Here is a 25564-nt window from a genome sequence, read left to right on the forward strand (position 1 = left end):
ATCCTCAATTTTTTCCCCTCGTGGTGTTTTTCACTTGTCTATTACCACAACCACAGTACGCAGGATTTTACAGTATTAAAAAAAAAAAAACAACTAACAAGCATTAGTATATTTTATTTTAGAAACTGCCATAATGAGAATAAAATAAAACATAAATAATACTGTAGAGGCACTTTTAAATTAAACTTGTGAAATGAAAAAAAAAGCATAAAATGTAAATTGTATAAAGAAAACAGCATAAGCAGGAGGCTAATGTGAAAGCAGGCACTTTGCCAAAAGAACTCTTTTTAGAGAGCAAAAGGCCCTGTATGTTGTTTTGGTAAAATTTGCTCTTTCAAATTGTCGTTATCAAATTGGATTCTCCTGCTCCATAGATTGCATCTGAGGCAAGCTCGAACTCTTTCTGAACCATTCATGTGCCAATTTTCTATTTATTTAAATAAAAGGTGAGGTGCCCAAGGGCATACTCTGAAGTCCACTTAAATTCCCAGGCCCTGAGTTACCAAGATCAAATTCATCCCCTTTGCCCTGTATTGAATCTCGCCAAATCTCCACCCCACCCCCGTCTCAGCATTTACAAACAGGGAAAAAATAATTCCAAAGGGCTCATGTTCTAAACTAAAAGATAGGACTCACAGTCATTGAAATATGTGTTTTATTTTGCCCATTCATGGCATACTGTATAATTAGAGTTGAGTAAAACTTCATAAATTTAATGACTTTTAATCTTCAGTGATTTTTAAGTATAAGGAGTGGCTTTAAAGAGGTTATAAAAATTACATTATACCTAAATATTGCCCAAGAGTTCCCACCCATTTCCTTATTTTAGTGTACTCACACCCTTCCTCTGCTTTCCAGATGCTCTGTAGTAGTTACGCTAGAAATCCCTGAAATTGTTCATGAATCAGGAAATGGAGAATGCTATTCATAGTTTCTGGCAATATGTTCTAATTTTTAAGAGCAATTTTGAATTAATTATCTCAAAATCTTGACATAAAATCTTCAACATGTTTAACTCATTTATTATTTAAATTAGCAAAATAATAATAAGGAACCAAGGGAAATACACGCTTTCTTCTCTCTTTTGTTCCTGTTGACCTTCTCCTCCCTGGGCCTTTTTCAGTGAAGACAAAGAAAACTCTTCTCCCATCTCATTATAGAATGTCCCCTTACAGGCTCTATCTCTTAAATGCATCATTAGATGTGCTTTCTTTCTTCTGCAGTTTCAGACTAAAGAAATACCTATTCAAGGGCTTTAGAAATTTGCCGTTTTTCAGAATTAGCTTTGGGTGCGTGGGTTGGTCAGTAGAGTTCTTCATAGACTGAGACAAGCCAAAGGTCAAGACCTTGGTAATTTCTCTTTATGATTACAGCTATTTCTCTATCTACCCATCTAAATTTTAACATCAAATCTATAATACTTCCCTTCCTTATTTTGTTTCCTTAGCAATGATCCCCATTTATTACATTATGCATTTTGTTCATTCATCTTGCTTGCTGTTCCTCCCCAAGATGTAAGGGACATGAGGGTAGAGATTTTTCTTTGTTTTGTTCACTTCCAGGTACTGGTATCTTGAATACCAACTAGCACATAATGGTACCTCAAAAAATATTGCTAAATGAATGAATGAATAAATAAAATTAACCAACAATTATTGTTTGAAATCTTGGGACAAATTATATCATGCAAAAATGAGATCAAATACACAAATTTCTGCCAATGGAGTCAATATTCTAAAAGATTCAGTCTTTATGCAGATTTTTTTTTACTATCAATTATGTAAATCTTTATTTTTCAAACTGTTGGTTATCTGTAAGTTTTAGTGCTGTGGGTAGGGATGGAAGCAACTGCAAGAAAAATGATATTCTTTCTTTTGTTACTTGTTTGATGTTTAACGATTTTATATAATACAGAAACTTAAACCTAATTAATAGTATTTGGGGATATTCATGCATTTAATCTCATCCATATACAGTGAGCAAAAACAAGACCGGGAGCTGACTGTGGCTCAGATCATGAACTCCTTATTGCCAAATTCAGACTGAAATTGAAGAAAGTGGAGAAAACCGCTAGACCATTCAGGTATGACCTAAACAAAATCCCTTATGACTATATAGTAGAAGTGAGAAATAGATTTAAAGGACTAGATCTGATAGACAGAATGCCTAATGAACTATGGATGGAGGTTCATGACATTGTACAGGAGACAGGAATCAAGACCATCCCAAAGAAAAAGAAATGCAAAAAAGCAAAATGGCTGTCTGAGGAGGCCTTACAAATAGCTGTGAAAAGACAGGAAGTGAAAAGCAAAGGAGAAAAGGAAAGATATACCCATTTCAATGCAGAGTTCCAAAGAATAGCAAACAGAGATAAGAAAGCCTTCCTCAGTGATCAATGCAAAGAAAGAGAGGAAAACAATAGAATGGGAAAGACTAGAGACCTCTTCAAGAAAATTAGAGATACCAAGGGAACATTTCATGCAAAGATGGGCTCAATAAGGGACAGAAATGGTATGGACCTAACAGAAGCAGAAGATATTAAGAAGAGGTGGCAAGAATACACAGAAGAACTGTACAAAAAAGATCTTCACGACCCAGATAATCACGATGGTGTGATCACTCACCTAGAGCCAGACATCCTGGAATGTGAAGTCAAGTGGGCCTTAGGAAGCATCACTACGAACAAAGCTACTGGAGGTGATGGAATTCCAGTTGAGCTATTTCAAATCCTCAAAGATGATGCTGTGAAAGTGCTGCACTCAATATGCCAGCAAATTTGGAAAACTCAGCAGTGGCCATAGGACTGGAAAAGGTCAGTTTTCATTCCAATCCCAAAGAAAGGCAATGCCAAAGAATGCTCAAACTACCGCACAATTGCACTCATCTCACATGCTAGTAAGTAATGCTTAAGATTCTCCAAGCCAGGCTTCAGCATATGTGAACCGTGAACTTCCAGATGTTCAAGCTGGTTTTAGAAAAGGCAGAGGAAACAGAGATCAAATTGCCAACATCCGCTGGATCATCGAAAAAGCAAGAGCGTTCCAGAAAAACATCTTCTTCTGCTTTATTGACTATGCCAAAGCCTTTGACTGTGTGGATCACAATAAACTGTGGAAAATTCTGAAAGAGATGGGAATACCAGACCACCTGTCCTGCCTCTTGAGAAACCTGTATGCAGGTGAGGAAACAACAGTTAGAACTGGACATGGAACAAACGACTGGTTCCACATAGGAAAAAGAGTAAGTCAAGGCTACATATTGTCACCCTCCTTATTTAACTTATATGCAGAGTACATCATGAGAAACACTGGGCTGGAGGAAGCACAAGCTGGAATCAAGATTGCTGGGAGAAATATCGATGACCTCAGATATGCAGATGACACCACCCTTATGGCAGGAGATCCAACCAGTCCATCCTAAAGGAGATCAGTCCTGGGTGTTCATTGGAAGGACTGATGTTGAAGCTGAAACTCCAATACTTTGGCCACCTGATGCCAAGAGCTGACTCATTGGAAAAGACCCTGATGCTGGGAAAGATTGAGGGCAGGAGGAGAAGGGGACGATGGAGGATAAGATGGTTGGATGGCATCATCGACTCAATGGACATGGGTTTGGGTGGACTCCGGGAGTTGGTGATGGACGGGGAGGCCTGACGTGCACAGACACGACTGAGCAACTGAACTGAACTGAACTGATATAATAATTTCTGTTTCTGTCACTGAAAGTGAAAGTGAAGTCGTTCAGTGGTGTCTGACTCTTTGCGACCCCGTAGACTGTAACCCACCAGGCTCCTCGGTCCATGGGATTCTCCAGGCAAGAATACTGGACTGGGTTGCCATTTCCTTCTCCAGGGGATTTTCCCCACCAAGAGATCGAACCCAGGTCTCCCGCATTGCAGGCAGAAGCTTTAACCTGTGAGCCACGACAAATTGCTAAGAGTTGATACTAGTCTGGTATAGAAAGTTTAAGGTTTTAATAGCCATCTTTTAAAAAGTTTATTTTCATTACACATGACATTAATAGGATATACAAGATTCCTTTCTTCTAAAGACTGGTATTCTCTTCACGTGTGTGCTGGAGTCAGCCTTCACCAGCTCATGAGAACTGCTTTTATGTGTCTCTTCCAAACACCATGCTCAGTGACATCAAACTGATATCTGAAAATTGACCATGGGGAGAGAATCTCAAAAATTGGTAAAAGCTACCAACAGAGGTTGTTTACATTTATCAGTACATCACTAATCTTATCTGAACCATATGAAACTAAAAGTTAGCTGTATGCTCAGTGATATCCAACTCTTTGTGACTCTATGGACTATAGCTTGCCAGGCTCCTCTGTTCATAGGATTTTCTAGGCAAGAAAACTGGAGTGGGTTGCCATTACCTCCTCTAGGGGATCTTTCTGACCCAGGGATCAAACCCATGTTTCCTGAGTCTCCTGTACTGCAGGCAGTTCATACCACTGAGCCACTAGGAAGCCAACTAGAATACTGCTAAAAAGAGATATACACATTTGTTTTTTATTCTACTAACCTGGAAAACAGCACTAGAAAGATTTCCCAACTCTTCTTCCACTTTCTCAGCTATTTTTTTTCTCTTTTCCTATTGAGGCATTAAGAATACATTCAAGTATTACTCTTTAGATAAAAAGGTTTGCCATACCAACTATTTTTCCAAATGTCCAATGGGTACATATTATATGATGCATGATGATGGTATACAGGTAATAAATCTTAAACAAGGAAAAGGGGAAAGTTGTTTTATTACTCCCTTTGAAATGCAGGATATCAGTCTTTATGGGATATTTTGTGCCACACCCCTCTTCCTGGTACTTTTATACAGAATCATTTAGAAACGAACAGAGAAACAGGAAGTTGCTTCTGATTCACTTGCAACAGTGCTCTGAGTAATACATTTGTGTAAAAGGTATTAGAGGAAACCATTAGAGTCTGATGAATTAAGGGAAACAAAAACTTTTTCCCTTTAAGGGCAAAAAAGGTTGGCATATTTAAAAATCACAGAAGAAGCCATAAAGTCCAAGTCTTGGTGCTTTACTTATGGAATGTGTTTGAGGGAATTGCATAATTCCTTGAATAAAAGATGGATCATATGTTTGAATTCTTTGGATTTTGCTTTTGGAAGCTCAGATCTTAATGTTTTTTGTTCCTTTGAAATGACTTTAGTGTTGGTAGGTTGTATTAGAAAAAGATTGGAGCAGAGTAACCTTTGTAAAGATGAAGACACTATACAGTAAAATCACAGCGTGCTCTCAACATTTTTAACTAAAAACAAAATCAAGAATATTTCACTGATTTTTAAAAATTAATCAAAGACTTATAAGATTCACTTTCATACTATGGTATCAAAGAACCTTAATGCTGTAAAAGACTTAGAAATTTATTTGACCCTTGTGAGTAAATGTATGACATGCATGATAGTACTTACCACTCCAAACCCCCATGAAAATACCACCTATTGACCACAACATTCTTTTCCATGTTCCCAAATTTGGTTTCACATTGTGGGCAGCCCAATGCTCCAGATAACCATTTCCAATGATCAAGAATAGCATACAACATAATAAAACTGATTTTGCAACGTTAATTTTGGTGAACATTTTCATTTCACAGTTTTCCTACACAGCACACTGAGTTAATGAGAACTATTTTCTCATCCAGTTATAAATACATGATTGCTGGATAAAATGTTTAAAGGAATTTAAAAATATATGGTTAACCTCTGTAAGAAAGAAAATCTCAGACACCATGAATGAAGAAGAAACTTAAAGACAGATATGTACCTATGTTAGTTGACATTATGTTAGGCTAGAAAGAGATTCATTATAAACTCTTGTTGTTAAGGACTCTGATCTTAATATTCAGACAATATCAAAACATGTGGCTTTGATTTAAAGTATGGTATTGAAACTGAACTTTCTACATGTAAAACTGGCATCCTGGAACTCCAGCTTTTGGGACACTTGTACAATTTTTACCCATAGACATAGGAAAGTGGAAGCAAAAAAAAAAAAGTGCCATAGGGAATAATGTCTGCAGTTCTTCTCCACACATGGGTTTGCAAACTGAATTAGGCTTCACATGTTATTGTGAAATCCACAGGAAAAAAAATGAGGATTAAGAGTAGTTAAAGATCAATAAAACCTTTAGGGTTTCCAGCAGAACCTAACACAAAAGTATTGAATTTGGACACTTTCAAACTTGAGGGCACAGAAACTCTTACTTAAAAAATAACCACAGGTGAAGATAAGTGTACAATAAAAAATTACAAGTCATACAGTATATGATTTACCATGTGAGAAAGTAGGCGGAGCTAATCTAGGAACAATAGCATTCCAAGACCTTGAGATAATAAATGACCTTAAAGAGACTATTAGAAAATTGGGTTAAAACATTAAATTTAAAAATATGTAAATTATAATAAAAGAACATACTATGAAAAAATGAACAGCTAAAACTGAAAAAGACCCAAACTAAGCTTCTAGAAATGAAAAGTAGTCTCTTAAGTTAAAAATTCAATAGGTGGTTTGATAGCTGGTTCAATATTGCTAAATTGGGAATACATTCACTAGAAGATAGATCTGAGGAAATTACTTACAATACAGCACAGACAGTCAAAGAGACTGAAAATATGAAAAAAGAGATTAAGAGGCATGGAGCAAAGACTGAGGAAGTTCAACATACACCTCACAGAAATTGTAGAAGGAAAGAATAGAGGGAACCAAAGGAAGGTAATATTTAAAGATTATGGCTTAAAATTTCAAAAATATATGTAAATCATGAATATTCAGAATAAGGAATTACAATTAATCCCAGGTATAATAAAAAAATAGATAAATCTGAAATGCATGTGTGTGTATGTGTGTGTGTGTGTGTGTGTATGACACTTAGAACATAAAGATAAAGAGGAAATTTTAAAAGCAATTAGAAGGAAAAAAGATTAGGTACAAATGACTGAGAATAGATTTCTCATCAAGTACAATAAATGCTAGAAGACAATGGAATATCTTTAAAGAGCAAGAGAAAATAGTTGTTAATCTAAAACTATCGTTCAAGAGGGCAAAATAAAAAAAATTATTTCCTACTTAAAAACTGAGAGAATTTACCATTTCTAGATACTAATTACTATGAGCTATTGGTTACTACAAGAAGGCAATGGCACCCCACTCCAGTACTCTTGCCTGGAAAATCCCATGGATGGAGGAGCCTGGTAGGCTGCAGTCCATGGGGTCGCTAAGAGTCGGACACGACTGAGCGACTTCACTTTCACTTTTCACTTTCATGCATTGGAGAAGGAAATGGCAACACACTCCAGTGTTCTTGCCTGGAGAACCCCAGGGACGGGGGAGCCTGGTGGGCTGCCGTCTATGGGGTCGCACAGAGTCAGACACGACTGAACCGATTTAGCAACAGCAGCATTGGTTACTACAGCCATGAAGTTAGAAGACGATTGCTCCTTGGCAGGAAAGCTATGACAAACCTAGACAGTGTATTAAAAAATCAAAGATACCATTTTGCTGACAAATGTCCATATAGCCAAGATTATGGTCTTTCTAGTAGTCATGTATGGATGTGAGAGCTAGACCATAAGGAAGGCAGAGTGCTGAAGAATTGATGCTTTTGAACTGTGGTGTTGGAGAAGACTCTTGAGAGTCCCTTGGACTGCAAGGAGATCAAACCAGTCAATTCTAAAGGAAATCAACTCGGAGTATTCATTGGAAGGACTGATGCTGAAGCTGAAGCTCCAATACTTTGACCACCTGAGCTGAGCAGCTGACTCATTGGAAAAGACCATGATGCTGGGAAAGATTGAAGGCAGAAGGAGAAGGGGGTAACAGAGGATGAGATGATTGGATGGTATCACTCATTCAATGGACATGAACTTGGGCAAACTCTGGGAGATGGTGAAGGACAGGAAAGCCTGGCATGTTGCAGTCCATGGTGTCACAAAGAGTGAGTCAGACAGGACTTGGCGACTGAACAACAACATTAGGAATCAAAACCAAAAGGAAGTAATATGAGTAAAATATTGGGAAACATGAATATATGACTGAAAAATAAATTAATATATTTATTAAAAAATAATATAATGTATATTTCCTGGTTTAGAGGCAATAATAACATGGAAGCTAATTGAAGACAGTGGATAATCAGAAACATCCAAAGGTCCTACTGGGAAAAATGGAAAAAAAAATTAATTATAGATTTTATTAAATCTAGCATATATTTAAATTATTTTAAAGCTGACAAAAAGAAATCATAATACAAACATCCATTTTGTAGAAAGAGCAGGAGAAAAGTGGGAAACAAATTTTAAAAATCATGGTAACTAGAAAATATATTTATAGGTATGATGTTATATACAATGCTGCTGCTGCTACTGCTGCTAAGCTGCTTCAGTCATGTCTGACTCTGTGCGACCCCACGGATGACAGCCCACCAGGATCCCGCGTCCCAGGGATTCTCCAGGCAAGAACACTGGAGTGGGTTGCCATTTCCTTCTCCAATGCATGAAAGTAAAAAGTGAAAGTGAAGTTGCTCAGTCGTGTCCGACTCTTAGTGACCCCATGGACTGCAGCCTACCAGGCTCCTCCGTCCATGGGATTTTCCAAGCAAGAGTACTGGAGTGGGTTGCCATTGCCTTCTCCAGTTATATACAATAAATAAGTGTAAATCAGATATTCTTAGATTGAATGAAATAAGAATCCAACCATAAGCAGTTACCAAGAGTCATTCTAAAGTTAATAATAATAGATAACATTTCCTGCATACTATGCAATCTTTTAAGCACTTCACATTTAATACTTCATTTATGATCACAACAATCCTTGACATGGGTATTATTATTAAGAAAAGGTGGACAGGGACTCAAATTTAGGCAGTATGGCTCCAGAATCTGTGTTTAACCACTGAGATCCACTATCGTTATAGTAAGAATAAAATAACTAGCACTTGTTGAATATTTACTACATGACAGGAAAAGTTCTAAGTGATTTTTCTATAGTAATATATTTAACACTCACCATAAACCTGTGTGGTGGTGGTGGTTTAGTCGCTAAGAGATGTCCAACTTTTGAGACCCCTTGAAGTGTAGCCCGGCAGGCTTCTCTGTCCGTGGGATTTCCCAGGCAAGAATACTGGAGTGGGTTACCATTTCCATCTGCAGGGGATCTTCCCAACCCAGGGATCAAACCCAGGGCTCCTGCACTGCAGGCAGATTTTTGATCAATTGAGCCACCAGGGAAGTCTCATAAACCTATGAAGTAAGTACTATTGTTATTCCCATTTTTCAAATGAAGAAGCTGAAGCACAGAAAGTTTGAGTAACTAGCCCAAGGTACATGGCTATAAATAAGAGTCAGTCTTGTTCTGGAGGCCATGTTCTTAACCACAGTGCTCTACTGTCTTCCATGAGAGCACAGAAAGTTTGAAAGTAAAGAACAGAAAAAGGAGTGGGAAAGTGTACTCCAGGAAAATACTAATCTAAGAAATCTGGTGTCACAATACAAACATTAGACAAAATAGACCTTAAGTAAAAAAGCAGGATTAAGAATGTAGAGAGTTACCTATAACAAACACATTTATGCATAAGATTTAACAATCCTGAATTTCCATGTGCTTTAACAACGTAGCATCAAAACATATAAAGCAAAACTCAACAGGATAATGAGGAGAAATCCACAAGTTTATAACAGCAATGGTAGAATTAAGGAACCTTTCTCAGAAATTGAGATTTAAAAAAACAACAACAAAGAATTAGTTGTAAAGGTAAAACAACTACAATTCCAAGAGGTGAAGCAACAAGTTTAGGGTTGGTGTGCTGTGCTTAGTTGCTCAGTTGTGTCCGACTCTTTGCGACCCCATGGACTCTAGCCCACTAGGCTCCTCTGTCCATGGGGATTCTCCAGACAAGAATACTGGAGTGGGTTGCCATGCCCTGCTCCAGGGGATCTTCCCAACCCAGGGATTGAACCCAGATCTCCCACATTGCAGGTGGATTCTTTACCGTCTGAGCCACCAGGAAGCCCAAGAATACTGGGTAGCTTATTCCTTCTCAGAGGATCTTCCCAACCCAGGAATCAAACCCAGGTAGATTCTTTGCCAGCTGAGCTACCAGGGAAGCGCTAGCACCCTCCACCCTCTGCCCCCGGCCCGGTTGCATTGCTAGGTAGTGTTAATCCAGATGGTGACTCAGACAAAGTAACAATTCTTTCTATTTGGGCAATTTCTTTCACTTAAAGAAGATAATATCACATATGTTTTTAAACCTTTCTACAACTTGTTTCCTAAATGACACTGAGCAAACAGGCTCCAAGAAATTAAATAACCTGTGTTGAAGAGATAGCAAAGAGTGACAGCAAAGAGTATGTCTGCTTTTTTTTGCATTTAAAAAATTTTCAATTGGAAGATAATTGCTTTACAATGTTGTGTTGTTCTCTGCCATAGGGCATGAATCAGCCATAAATATACACATATGCCCACATATGCCCTTCCTCTTGAACCTCTCTCCAACCCCACAATCCATCCCCTCCCTTTAGCTTGTCACAGAGTTACTGTATGCCCATGTTACACAGTAACTTCCCACTAGCTATTTATTTTACATACGGTAATGTCTGCTTTTATAAAAGATCCTCCCACCTTACCTACGTTCATAAACACTTAACTAAAGACAATTTGAGTCTAACATCTTTCCAGATCCAAATAACTTACATGAGCAATATACCAGAGAAAAACTTCCTTCCCTTGATTAACTAAAAGAGATTTTTTCATACTTTCACCAGAGGGATTCTATTAAGTGGAATGGAGTCTGGCTCTTTTAGGTGCAATTAAGTTACCCCAAGTAGTGGAAAGATTGGAACTAGCAAGGAACTGAGCTACTACAGCCTGCTCTCAAAGAGGCTGGACTAGAATGTCAGTCTGAATGTTTTTGTATCAGCTGTAGGGATCGCGGCCACCAGTTTCTACAGAATTTTACCTTAGTGCTGACCATTAACATACATAGTTCTCTCTTCACCTTTGGTTATTTTTCTGTGATCTCTTCTTTGCTTCTTACCATCTGAATTTACTCTGCATCTTTCTCTACCTCACAGCTTCTCCTTCATTATAATTCTAATGCATGCACTTTGGCATTATGATCGTCGTGATTAGCTACCAACTCTCTGATAGTCTTTGTCTTTCCCAAATATCTCTAAAAGTGAGCATCAGATTGGCCAAGGTATTTTCTATTTCAGAATCCTTTTCCACCCTAGGCTACCTCATAGGTAGCTGTCTGGCCTATTGATTATTGTCTTCAGGACAGGCATGTTTGTAGTCAGCTGTGCCCAAGAAGACATGCTCGCACAGTCTAAAACATGCCCAGCTAATATGGGTTGTTCCTTTTCTGTGAATAAACTATAGGCTTAACATAAATGTGACTTTCAGTTGAACATGTTTCTCATAAAAGTTTACTGGAAATCTAAAAAACCACAATTTTTCAATGCAGAAATCTTTTCAACATTATTACTACTATGTGCTTAGCTGCTCAATCATGCCCAACTCTGCAACCTCATGTATTGTAGTCCACCAGGCTACTCTGTCCCTGGGATTCTCCAGGCAAGAATACTGGAGTGGGTTGCCATGCCCTTCTCCAGGGGATCTTCCCGGCCCAGAGATCGAACCCAGGTCTTCCACATTGCAGGTGGATTCTTTACCGTCTGAGTCACCAGAGAAGCCCAATTACTACTGAGTCCATTCTTTTCTATCCCATAATTGTTTCTCAGGCAATCATCTTCATTACTATATTACCTTTCCAGAAGACCATTAGAAGCAGATTGCTGCCTACTATGAAAACGAGGATTCCAAAATTTCAAAGTAGACAGAGTGATTTAAGAGTTCAACTATTTTTCTATTTCTGTCAAATTCACAGAACCAAATAGAAAATAATCCAAATTATCAAGTTATAATGCTTGCCGTTTATCTCAAGTTTGGAAAGATAATTAAAGTTGATTATTTTTATCAATTTTACTCGTCACAGAAATTCTGGAAACTGGTTTACAAGCATAAAAATTGAGATTAAATTTTAATGAGTAATGGGGGAAAAACCAAAGGCACTGATTTCTGCCAAATGGACATATGGGATGTTCCTTTTCATGCTGGAGTCCCTAGAGGGCAACAGATACACAGAAAATGGGTTTGACTGAACTCGTACAATGTGTCACCATCTTGAGAAAGGGGCCAGAGTGGTGATGCTGTTGATGAGCCTTGAGTTCCAAAGACTCCAAACTAAGAACATTTCCAGAATTTTATCTAAAGTACTTGGTGAGAAATACAAAAACATAAAATTTTTAATACTAAAAAAAGAGAAACATTCTAAACTGGCATAAAATTCAGCAATGGACACCAGCTCTATTTCTATCACATTTCCACATAGGTCCACAACCTCCCTCAAACCCACCCTTGATGTCTGGAAGGAAAAAGGCTCTGTTTCATACATTCTCTTCTGGTTTTCGGTTTCTGTTTTACCAAGTTCAGTCTTCAAAGAATGACTCCTTCCTTAAACAAAAGAGAGCCCTTGGCTGGTACAGCATAGCTGGACTGCCAGACTCTGACAGATTGAAAAGCTACAAATCTGCAATGAACCAACAATAGGGCTCCGTGACCTCTAGCACCTCCCTAAGTTGTCTGACCCCCTTCCTTTGTCTCTCTCACTTTTAGTTTTGGATGTGTTACCTACGGCTCTTTCAAAGATCCCATGTCATCTTACCATGTTTCTGCAGAAGTTAATTTCTCAATTTCAGATCCTTTCAGTGAAAGTTAAATTAATTACTTATCCTTTCACCCTGAGGAAGACTTCCACATACATACACATTGAAAGCATACTCTTTGATATCTGAAAATTGGTCTCCTCTTGTATCGTATCAATTTATTTTTTTGAAATAAAAAATGTTATACATATATACATATACCTTAACTTAAATATGTGTATACGTATATACTTATATAAATATCAGAATGGCAGACTCACTAAAAAATTTTCAGTTTGCATAGTACATAGCAACAAGTGACCTGTTAAATGATGACAAATCCTTAGATTATGGCTTTAGACCTTTAACCTTTTGACTTTAGGTTGTATCCAGGGAGCAGTCTGAGAGGAAGAATGCAATAAACTGCTTGTAATCTAGTGGTCTCAAAAGAAATTACATCAAAACCAGCTGTTACACCACTAGTCATTAAAGACTGACAACATGTTAACTAAAATACGGCCATTACATTGAAAAAGACTCTCCTCCCCACCCCGCTGCCAAACTGCTAGAGGTCTCCTGCCTCGCTTAACAACATCAGAAAGAATGCATGCAACAAAGCAGACCCAACACTTAGACTCAAACTAGCAAGAAGTACGTTGCATTTGATTAAGACATGACCTCTTTATTTTAATGTGTTTGATGGATGTGGACAGTTTTAAACATAGTGGTCCTCTAGACTGCTGGCAGATACTTGGGATTTTACGTGTCTTGGCAGCTAGTAGAAGTTCTCTTTGATTTTTTTTTTAAAGTGTGGGTTTGTTTAAGATTGCACCTGTCTTCTTTCCCTTCTCATATGAAGTGAAGGAAGTTGGTTCAGGGATTTTAATCATAAAGTACAATTCCCCAGGTACCATTTTCCAGCTTCCTTCCACTGGCAATGTCAAAGGACTTTGGGCTGGAAGTCACAAAGTGTCTGACACTGTGTCTGACAACCGAGGGCACGTCACAGTTATAGCATAAAAGCTTGAAATGTAGTGCACATCTCCCTGGGGATTGTCATCTAGCCACACCAGCGTTTAAAACGCAGCAAATGGTATGGGTAGGCTTCAAAGATGAAAATCAAAATCAGTGTGGGAAGCACACAGTGGTGGCTGAAAAACAAGGGGTAGAAAACATGTTGCTAAGTGCCTGTTATAAACACAACCTGCACAAAAGAGAGAGTGCCAAGGGTGTCCAAAGAAGAGAAGATGCCTTTCCCTGCCTGGGAAACCACGCATTTGAGCAAGAGGGAAAAGCCAGTGACACAGCCAGGGCACAAATTCAGCAAAAGGCATAATTCCTGGAGCATCGTTTTGACCTTGTTCTTTCTCATGCAGTGTTCAGTACATAATCCTCTCATTAGGAAAGGCTCCTTGTTGAAATATCAATAATTTCAAGCTATTCCTGCATTCTTGTTCTGAATTTACAGCAAATTCAACTCTGATTTTTTTTTTTTCATTTAACATATTTTAAATTTCAAAGCAGATGTAGTGAAAAATAAAATATCCATTTTGTAGAGAGAAAAAATGACAAATATGTGATCTTATAAAGCCAAAGTATACTTATAATCTTCAGATGCTGTGCCAAATCTTTACTCATTGAGAAAGTCTGGGAGGTTTCCTTTTTCTTGAGCCTCTAGAATCAAAATCTAGCATGTTCCCTGTTTGTTCATGTGCTGTGTAGTCATCAGCCAGCCCCCTACCTCAGCACCAAGCCTGTTCTAACCAAACACAAAGTCAGGATTTCAACTCCTGATTGTTCCTCTTGAGTATTGTGGGCTTGGCCATAGTGGAGAAGGGTCACAGAACCCACATATGAGTCAAGGTTCACCTACTTGTTCTGTGCTTTTGGCACAGCTTCTTCAAGTTTTAGTTTTCACACATGTAAAATGGAGTTGACAAAGCCAGGGCTGTCAGATTTCACCAACTGGGTTTTTTAAATGAAAATCTAATAAAATATTATGTATGAAAGGGTTCTATATAATTTAAAGGGCCACATGCATAAAAAAATACTTGTATTACCTCCTGCTGCTCCAATAATTCCCCAGTAAAGTGAGTGGTGACCAGGCTTTCTGAAATCATCTGCCTCTACAATGTACAGAGTTGATTCCATAAGAACACTCTGGCCTCTGGCATCTCTGGTTCTGACCCCTTTAAAGGACCCCAAATAATTCACTAGTAAGTAAAACATCAGTGAAACCCATGTGCCAGATTGCCCTGATGGTTATGATAATAATGCATGTAATGCTATAAAGTTTACAAAATGCAATGTCTTACCAATACTAAGTGAGGAAAAAGCAAAGTAAAATTCACTGGCCCTCCCATTGTTCATCCCTCATTATTAATCTATATCCACCCTCTGAAGGGGGTTCTGAGAGCTTATGAACCTACTCCATGGCTCTTTTATACTCCTTTACCCTTGTTAAGGAAAAACAGTTGTTCATATATTGAGGATACTTATGTCTTCCCTTTCCAGTGAAAACCCTTATCCTGGTATGCTTCCTTTAGTTAATATTTTTAGGAAAATTCCACATTGAATATGACATATAAGTGAGCAGAGTACACCCCGTTTTTGTGGTATTCTTCCCAATGCCCAAGGACTCCCGATTTATCTTAAAACAACATTCTACAATTCATTGGAAAAGGCAATGGCAACCCACTCCAGTACTCTTGCCTGGAAAATCCCATGGATGGAGGAGCCTGGTAGGCTGCAGTCCACGGGGTCGCTAAAAGTCAGACCTGACTGAACGACTTCACTTTCACTTTTCACTTTCAAGCATTGGAGAAGCAAATGGCAACCCACTCCAGTGTTCTTGCCTGGAGAATCCCAGTGAGGGGGGAATCTGATGGGCTGCCGTCTATGGGGTCGCACAGAGTCAGACACGACTGAAGCGACTGAGCAGCAGCAGCAGCAGCAACAATTCACAGACATAAGCACAATGCCAGCCATGCTTATATTCCATGACCGTGGCTGATTCAGTTGATGTGGACACCCAACCTAAGGTTCAGCCAATCAGATCCTCTTACCCTAATTATGGAATTAAGATTTAGAGATTGCTAGTTAGATTATTTCTACATGTTGCAAAAACCATAACCTATAAATTCAGGGATTGTGAGAGACATGTTTGTAGAAAGAGAGAAAGCTGGATTTAAAGATAGAAGAATGAGGCACATATTTGAAAAGAAGCCAAAATGGGAAGGTCCTCACTGTCTCTGGATCACAGCCTTTCATGATATGTGAGTCTAATGTGCACTTCAGTCTTTCAAGATATTTTTATGTCTTTATGGGAAATTTTATAAATTTTCATTATTTTTAGCCTACACCAAATCGATTTATGTTGTGCAAAGTCCTAAAAAATATATTGAGATTTTGTACTCACTAATTTGTTTAGAATATCTTAATTTGCCTGAGGAAAGAAAGTGAGGAAAATAGAATGTGTAAGTGGAGAAGATATTAATTGGAAATGTTATACATTTATTACAAGGACTAAGATACAAATGAAAAAAATTCTACATGATTCCATGATATTGAATCCAAACAATACAGAGGTTTATTATATTTGTCGATCAGATTCTTGCATCAATTAAGAGTCAGACCAGATGACCACCAAATTTTTGTCATACCATTGCCAGGTTTTTATTTTAGAGTTGGCTAAAAAATTCTCTACCCATCCATCTATCTATCTAATGTCATGATATTTGGATATAAGTGCTAAGTCACTTCAGTCATGTCTGACTCTTTGCGACCCTATGGACTGTGGCCTGCCAGGCTCCTCTGTCCATGGGGATTCTCCAAGCAAGAATACTGGAGTGAATTGCCATGCCCTCCTCCAGGGGATCTTGCCAATGCAAGGATCGAATCCACATCTCTTATGTCTCCCACATTGGCAGGCAGATCCTTTACCACTAGCACCACCTGGGAAGCCCCATTTAGATACTAGGAAATCCTTTTTTAGAGCCAAGAAATAATGATACACAAAAAGCAATGAGCATTTCTAGTTTCTCTAAAACCAGAAGTAGCTTACTCCAGGGCTGGAGCAGAGAACATAACAAGATGACCTTGGAATATTTTGTTATGCCAGAAAGTGTCAAAAATGATGGGTTATATCACAAGAACAAATAAGTCTATTTGAAGGGACTTTTCAGACCAGATCTGTGACAATTTGTTGACTACAATAATTAAAAACAATAATAATTTTAAAATTATTGAAAAAATAAGAATTCATGAGTCCATATTAATAATTAAAAATAAATAGAAGCTTACAGCAAACATTATTCTCAATGGTGAAAAACTGAAGGCATCCTCCCTAAGATCAGGAACAAGACAAGGGTGTCCACTTTCACCACGATTATTCAATATAGTTTTGGAAGTCCTAGCTACAGCAATCAGAGAAGAAAAAGAAACAAAAGGAATCCAGATTGGAAAAGAAGAAGTAAAGCTCTCACTGTCTGCAGATGACATGATACTGTATATAGTATTACAAGATAGTATTAGAAAATTACTAGAGTTAATCAGTGAATTTAGCAAAGTTACAGGATACAAAATCAATACACAGAAGTCACTTGCATTTCTATATACTAATGAAAAATCAGAAAGAGAAATTAAGGAATCAATCCCATTCACCACTGCAACAAAAAGAATACAATATCTAGGAATAAACTTACCTAAGGAGACAAAAGAACTGTACACAGAAAATTATAAGACATGGATGAAAGAAAAAGATGACATGAAACAGATGGACCAATATTACATATTCCTGGGTAGCAAGAATCAATATTGTGAAAATGACTATACTACCAAATGCAATCTACAGATTCAATGTGATCTCTATCAAATTAACAATGGCATTTTTCACAGAACTAGAACAAAAAATTTTGCAATTCATGTGGAAACACAAAGACCCTGAATAGCCAAAGCAGTCTTAAGAAAGAAGAATGGAGCTGGAGGAATCAACCTTCCTCACTTCATATTATACTACAAAGCTACAGTCATCAAGACAGTATGGTACTGGCACAAAAACAGAAATATAGACCAATAGAATAAGATAGAAAGCCAAGAAATACACCCACGCACTTATGGGTACCTTATTTTTGACAAAAGAGGCAAGAATATACAATGGGGCAAAGACAGCCTCTTGTATAAATGGTGCTGGGAAAACTAGACAGCTACATATAAAAGAATGAAATTAGAACACTTCCTAACACTATATACAAAGATAAACTCAAAATGGATTAAAGACCTAAATGTAAGACCAGAAACTGTAAAACTTTTAGAGGAAAACATAGGCAGAACACTCAATGACATAAATCAAAACAAGATCCTCTATGACCCACCTTCTAGAGTAATGGAAATAAAAACAAAAGTAAACAAATGGGACCTGATTAAACTTAAAAGCTTTTGCACAGCAAAGGAAACTAGCAAGTTGAAAAGACAACCTTCAGAATGTGAAAAAATAATAGCAAATGAAACAACTGACGAAGGATTAATTTCCAAAATATACAAGCAGCTCATACAACTCAATACCAGAAAAACAAACAACCCAGTCAAAAAGTGGGAAAAAGACCTAAACAGACATTTCTCCAAAGAAAACATAAAGATGTCTAACAAACACATGAAAAGATGCTCAACATCACTCATTATTAGAGAAATGCAAATCAAAGCTACAGTATCACTTCACACTGATCTGAATCAGTTCAGTTCAGTTCAGTCGCTCAGTCATGTCCGACTCTTTGCGACCCCATAAACCGCAGCAGAATGGCCATCATCAAAAAGTCTACAAACAATAAGTGCTCGAGAAGGTGTGGAGAAAAGGGAATGCTCTTGCACTGTTGGTGGGAATGTAAATTGATACAGCCACTATGGAAGACAGCATGGAGATTCCTTTAAAAATTAGGAATAAAACCACCATATGACCCAGCAATCCCACTCTTAGGCATATATGCTGAGGAAACCAAAATTGAAAAAGACACATGCATCCCATTGTTCATTGCAGCACTATTTACAATAGCTAGAACATGGAAGCAACCTAGATATCCATCGAAAGATGAATGGATAAAGAAGTTATGGTACATATACACAATGGAATATTACTCTGCCATATAAAGGAATGCATTTGAGTCAGTTCTAATGAGGTGGATGAACCTAGAGCCTGTTACACAGGTGAAGTAAGTCAGAAAGAGAAAGATAAATATGTTTTAACACATATATATGGAATCTAGAAGAATGGTACTGAAGAACTTATTTACAGGGCAGCAATGGAAAAACAGACATAGAGAATAGACTTATGGACATGGGGAGAGGGGAGGAGAGGGTGAGATGTATGGAAAGAGTAACATGGAAACTTGTATTACCATATGTAAAATAGATAGCCAATGGGAATTTGCTGTATGGCTCAGAAAACTCAAACAGGGGCTCTGGATCAACCTAGAGGGTTGGGATGGGGAGGGAGATGGGAGGGAGGTTCAAAAGGGAGGGGATATATGTATACCTATGGCTGATTTGTGTTGAGGTTTGACAGAAAACAACAAAATTCTGTAAAGCAATTATCCTTCATTTAAAAAAAGAAATAAAATTTTAAAAATAAATAGTTAAAAAGGAAGGTTCTTGCTTAAGTTTGAATGCAAATTACCAACTCATAAATGTGAAAAGAGTGCTGAAGCTGGAAAATCAGCATTGTAACCATTATAGAAAGATTGGGTAAGGCAAAAATTCTCAATATATGCTAAATCTAAGAGGGAATTTTGACAAGGAGAAAGATATTCACATGGCCTTAAATTATGTCCCACAGACTGATTATTAAAGGTAAGGAAGAAAAAACAACAATTGTATAGTGGAAAAATCAATAAGACTTTGACCACATGAATAAAAATGCTATCACAATGAAAAATAAATGGCACATGAATCTCCAGGTGTGATACTCTGAGATGGACACACATTATATGGGAAGTCTTCTAGCCAAGAATGAATAAACTAAATCTGAAGTCTCATGCAGAAATCATTAGACAAACCCAAGCTGAGAAATCTATTTTAAAAAGATGGAAAATAACAATGTCATTAAAGGCAATGATAGTCAGTGAAAATGTTACAGATTAAAAAGAGACTAAAGAAACATGATAATTAAATGTATCTGACCTACATCCTATCAAGGATATTATGGGATCAATTCTAAAAATTGGATTGGACAATATATTAGAGTACTGTATCAATGTTAAATTTATTGAAGTTGATCATTGCACCACTGAAATGTGAGAGACTGTCCATATTAGGAAATACATAATGAAGTATTTAGGGATAAAGAGCCACATTATATGTAACTTATCCTTAAATGTTCCAAAAATAATACTATTCATAGTGAGATAATAGATGGATAGATAGATTTTGATAAAGAATAAAACAAATGTGGCAAATGTTCACATAGGTGAATTCTAGGCAAAAAGTTTATGAGTATTCTTTGAACTATTTCCATTCTTATATTTTTTTCTGAAAGTTTGAAATGATTTTCAAATTAAAAAATTAATTTTTTAAAAGATCCATTCATAGACCAGAATAAGACCATGGAAAAAGTCTAATCAAATACATCTCAAACTGTTCTAAGAGATGTTAAGAGGTATTCTGAAAAAATATAAGTATTTCATGTTAAAGTTTAAAATGTTAGGTTAAAAAAAATATATGAGGTTCTTTACTGAAGGGTTTCTCTGAGCCTTCTACATGTTGTTGATGGAGGTTGTGAAGCTTGAGAAAAGGTCTTCAGCTTGAAGTGCTTGGTCATTGAACTTTCTCTCACTATTCATTTATTATCTTTGTTCTTCTTGTCTAGTCTCCATAACTTTAAAAAGAACTGGGCCTCACAGATGATAAATGATTTCAGTTCTGCCCAAGGGAATATAGCTTGTAAATAAGAATCAAAGTATCTAAAAGCTCTAGAGTACTTACTGTGTGTCAGTGCTTGGAATATATTTTTCTTCATGCAGTCCCATAAAGTAGAAGCTACTATCACCTCCATGTAACAGATATGGCTATGGGAGGCCATATGCCTTGCCCAAGGGCACACATCCAACAAGTCAGGTGGGGGATTTGAACCCAAGCTGCCTGGCTTTGAAGCTCATGGGCCAAAGTTAGGGCCAAAACCTGGAGCTTCATTCCCAATCCAGACCTCTCTCTCTAGGAATCACTGAATAAATGGACTTAATTTATTGTCTATTTAAATTTTAAGACTCAAAGAGTTGAACAGCCTGTTAATTATAGTGTTCTTTGGTTTATGTAGGTTCCATTTTTTATATTTTAAAGGGAAAATGAATTCTTTGTGTTTTCTGATATTCACATATGATCATCTCAGTGAATATTAAAACACAGTTTACCTTAAACTCTTTCCATTGCTTCACTGGTTGTGTGTTGCTTCGAATTGCTAATGTACAGTATTGACCTTCCCATACTGTCGGGACTCCAGAATACTGTATTATTGTTAAGTACCATTTATATAGTACTTTATGTTGCCCAGTGCTTTGCAATCAGTTCAATCAGTTGTTCCTTAATATGGATGGCAGTGTATGAAATCCTCTGCACAAGGCAGAGATGAAAACGGTTTCAGTGTCAGATGAAAGTCTAGTGGAACTTTGAGTTGCAGAATCACCATTTCAAGGGGTACAATTCACAATGCCCCTCAAAGGCCTACTAGAAGAAGCCTGGCCAGCGAAGCCATGATCAGTACAAAGTGGTTGATAGGCCTGGAGAAGAAAGCTGCTGAATCATATCCATGTGCAAAAAGAAATTGTGTCTAAAAGCATTTTTACTACTGAGTAGTTTCTGAAGTTAGTTGCATGTCAGCCTAATTTTTCTTTTCACTTGTAATTTACAAGTATCTTCACCATAGGCCGGTCTTCTAATTCTTAGTTTAACAGAAGTTCTAAGCCACTCCTTACCTTGATATGTGTTACAATAACACTGCCTGAGAAGAAGAAGGATCTGCTACCTAATAATGAAGAATTACGGTACAGAGAGCAGTGCTTGTCTCAGTGACCACTGATGTAGAAATCGACAGCTTCCAGGCTGCAGTCTCCTCCGCCCGACTCGGCTGATAACTGTGCCAACTAAACGACAGTGTGTCAGCGTTCAAAGCCACTAGACACGCACAGCTAACCGAGTGTCTACAGGAACCATGTAGTAGACCTCAGTTACTGTTTATATTACTAGTGTATCAATCAAAACCTACCAAGATTAGAGACGGTGGAAAAGCCAGTGGAACTGGTGGATTCTGATACCAGCTGTTTATTCATAAAGAACAAAAGAAAGTGTGGACATGCCCATAAGTTCTAAATTGTAAAGCCCTGACACGATTGATTAAAATTACAACTGTTTCCAGTAATAACATCAAGTCCTAAAAGGGGGTTAGAACCGACATCTAATCCCAGGAAACAACTTTATGTGTGTCTCCTGTCCAGCCCACCTGTCCAGCCTCATTTTCAACTACACTGAGCCCCCTAGATTCTTACTTCTGTCACTTTACCAAAGCATAACGCCCTCCCATGTTCTGTTCTCTCTTCTTGTCCTTCTCCCTCTCACACTTCCTGCTTCCCCAACTTCCTGGCAATGTTCTACCCTTTCAAAAAAAATTTGCCCCGGCATTACCCTCTGTCCAAGCTCCCTAACCTTTAAGTTCTATCCCACAATCGCATGCTGTTATTCTTTCTCCAGTATCCTTTCTTTCATTTTTATATTATTATACGCATCCATATTGTATAGATTTATAGTGATTTGTTTACAAGTATATCTCATCCAGTAAACTGTGGGTCCCTGGAAAATGGTGAGTGTGTGTGTGTGCTCAATTGCTTGTCGTGTCTGACTCTTTGTGACCCCATGGACTGTAGCCCACCAGGCTCCTCTGTCCTTGGGATTCTCCAGGCAAGAATACTGAAGAGGGGTGCCATGCCCTCCTCCAAGGGAACTTCCCAACCGAGGGATCGAACCCATGTCTCCTGTGTCTCCTGCATTGCTGGCAGATTCTTTACTGGTGAGCCACCAGGGAAGTGGGGACAGATGATATCTTAATCTTTCTTTTTCCAAAGGCCTAATAGTATACTGATGCATGCTATGACAGCAGTAAGTGCAAAAATGATCTGTTGAACTTCAAGTAGGTCCACCTAGGACACTTACCAGGTAACACATTTTTTTAAAGAGTATTAAGATATTTATGAATAGCATCTATTATTTTTTATAAAATTATGTAGAGGAATTCAAAACCTTTGAACAGTATCAAAAAGGCAAAAAGAACCTAGCTGACCAGTTATCCAGAGATAACTAGACATATACATATGTATGGATATTTATAGGCATAGGTATACAATTTTACAGAAATGGTATGAATTTACTCAGGCTCTCATGCAGTTTTACTTTTTTAACTCGGATATATTTTACAGACATGTTTCTGTGTCGATAAATAAATCTAAATCTCATTCTAACAGTGGCAGAATAGTTCATAATATGGATATGATGTACTTTAACACATTGATGGACATTTAGACTGTACTCAGTCTTTCATTGTTGTAAATATTGGCACAATGAATTTTGCTAGTAATGTATACTTTACAGTTATTAGTGAGGCAGAGCATCTTGTATTTTCTCTTTTATAATTTACTCTTATAGCCTGTTCTGGTATTTTGACAAGCATTTCACAATCATAAATTCTTTTAACATCAAAAAGTAACTAACGTTGGAACTTCAGATATGGAGTCAAGAGAAGAAGAAAGACTTTTTTGATGAACCTGCCTTTAAGTGTCCATCAGATCATAGACCTTCATGAGTCTTTGCCAGGAATAATAACAGTGTGTCAGATCCAAGTTATAGAGACGAGAGTTCTCTTTAGGTTGCAATTCATTGTGAGATAAGTAGTTTAGAAAATCAGGGCATTTGTCTATTTAAATGTTTTACCTTTTCTTCAAAGTAATCCCTCACAATGTTCATTGAAAATTCTTATGACTAATTTACTGACCTCAGACATTTTACTTATGGTTACATTTAACTGTGCCATCTGTTTTTCCCACAGGAATTTAAAATACACATGTTAAAATAAATTTTACATATTCAAAACTACAATTTAAAAACCAATTTATTTTGTAAAGGCTTCTATGGCCTTTAACTGGAACATTTGACACAATTTATTTCCCAAACCATGCTCTATCTTTCTGAACTCTTTAATCCTACAAGATAAAATAAGACAGTTTCAAGTAGGGATCTGAATACACACCTGTATATTCCTTTTGTGCCACAATTCACAGTGGCTTTGTTGATCTCAAAGGTACTAAAATAAATTTCATTTTCATGCTATAAACACCATTATTCTAAGCTATTGAAAGATTAGTAGGTGAGAGTCTGAGTAATGTTATTTCTAAGCAAAAATGGGAAAGCAAAGTTTCAGGATCAATTTTTGTCAGATATGTGAACACCCGTTCTATAGAATTCAACTCCTGTTTTGACAGCTTATTGAATACTCTCCCAACTTTTCCCGCCTGGTAATGTCTCCCATTAATTAATACCCATTCTCTGTTCACAGTTTTGATAGAACAGCAGTAGTTGTTAACACAACACTCATAATCACAATTGTTCAGGTATGTTTTTTTGTCTGTACTATGCATAAGCCTCAAATAGTAAATGTTGCCCGAAGAGAAAGGTAAAGTAGAATTTTTAGAAATAAAATTCAGACTTGTAATGGAATAAAAATTGTGTTTGCATTTCACTTCTCCCACCCCCCTTTATTGTAGTATCAAACTCTGCAAATATCTTTTCTTTTTTTTCTTGTATGAGTAAGACTATAAGAATACAATTTAAAAACTTTTAAAATACATTTAGAAAACAATATTTTTTACTTCGTTGGAATTGGGGAGCAACTGTTTACTACAACAGTGTAAATAATGGTCATCAAAAGAGGTCAAATGTTCGAATACAGTTTTGACCTTGGAGTGCAAAGTAATTTAATGATGCTACTTTTCAACATTTCTAAAGAGAAAATATATATGTATTTTTACAACATATGCATTTATCTAGGTATATATGTGTATATATATATTATATATATGTTGTTATATATATAATATATATATACAAACATACACATATAGGCTTCCCTGGTAGCTCAGCTGGTAAAGTATCTGCCTGCAATACAGGAGACCTGGGTTTGATTCCTGGGTTGGGAAGATCCCCTGGAGAAGGGAATGGCTACCTACTCCTGTATTCTGGCCTGGAGAATTCCATGGACTGTTCATGGGGTCGCAAAGAGTTGGGCATGACTGAGCAACTTTCAGTTCACTTCACACACACACACACCTATGGAGACAGAGAGAGAGAAAAGAAAAAGAGAATTTTTCCTCTTGCTTACATGATTGGGCAAAAATAAAGGAAGGTGTCTAACTTCTTTAATTTTTATTTATTTGGTTATCAGATAGATTGATGATTTTCCCCCATATATTTATAGACTACAGGTAATACTTAATTTAAATGTAATTGGTTATATACAGTAGACCAATAAGAAAATATATGAAAAATGAAATAATGTAAGTTATTTATGAAGTATGATTGAAATTATAATTAAAATTACTGAAGCCTACTAATCTTGTCTATAAAGTAAATAAAAACTATCTCAATCCATGAATCAGTTTGAGGGATAATAAAAGTAAGACCATTTTCAAAGCAACTGGCTAAAAACAAGTTTTTCTTGGTTATTGGGGCAACTTGTGCTGCTTTACTCCTAAAATTCATTGTGTTTTCATAATAGGATTGAGGAAATTTTTTTTCCTGT

General features: G+C 37.1%; 1 long non-coding RNA gene across 1 annotated transcript in view; it reads left to right on the forward strand.

Annotated features, from left to right (window-relative positions):
- LOC145511172 (uncharacterized) overlaps positions 1–25564 on the forward strand; it is a 94381-nt gene that overhangs the window by 42823 nt on the left and 25994 nt on the right. Inside the window, exon 4 of the long non-coding RNA XR_014057587.1 lies at positions 1977–2083. This is a non-coding gene — a long non-coding RNA (uncharacterized LOC145511172). The remainder of the gene's footprint in view (positions 1–1976; positions 2084–25564) is intronic.

The sequence above is a fragment of the Giraffa tippelskirchi genome, chromosome 6 (genome assembly GCF_054371585.1).
Source record: "Giraffa tippelskirchi isolate mGirTip1 chromosome 6, T2T-mGirTip1v1.2.pri, whole genome shotgun sequence".
NCBI classification, from domain to species: Eukaryota; Metazoa; Chordata; class Mammalia; order Artiodactyla; family Giraffidae; genus Giraffa; species Giraffa tippelskirchi.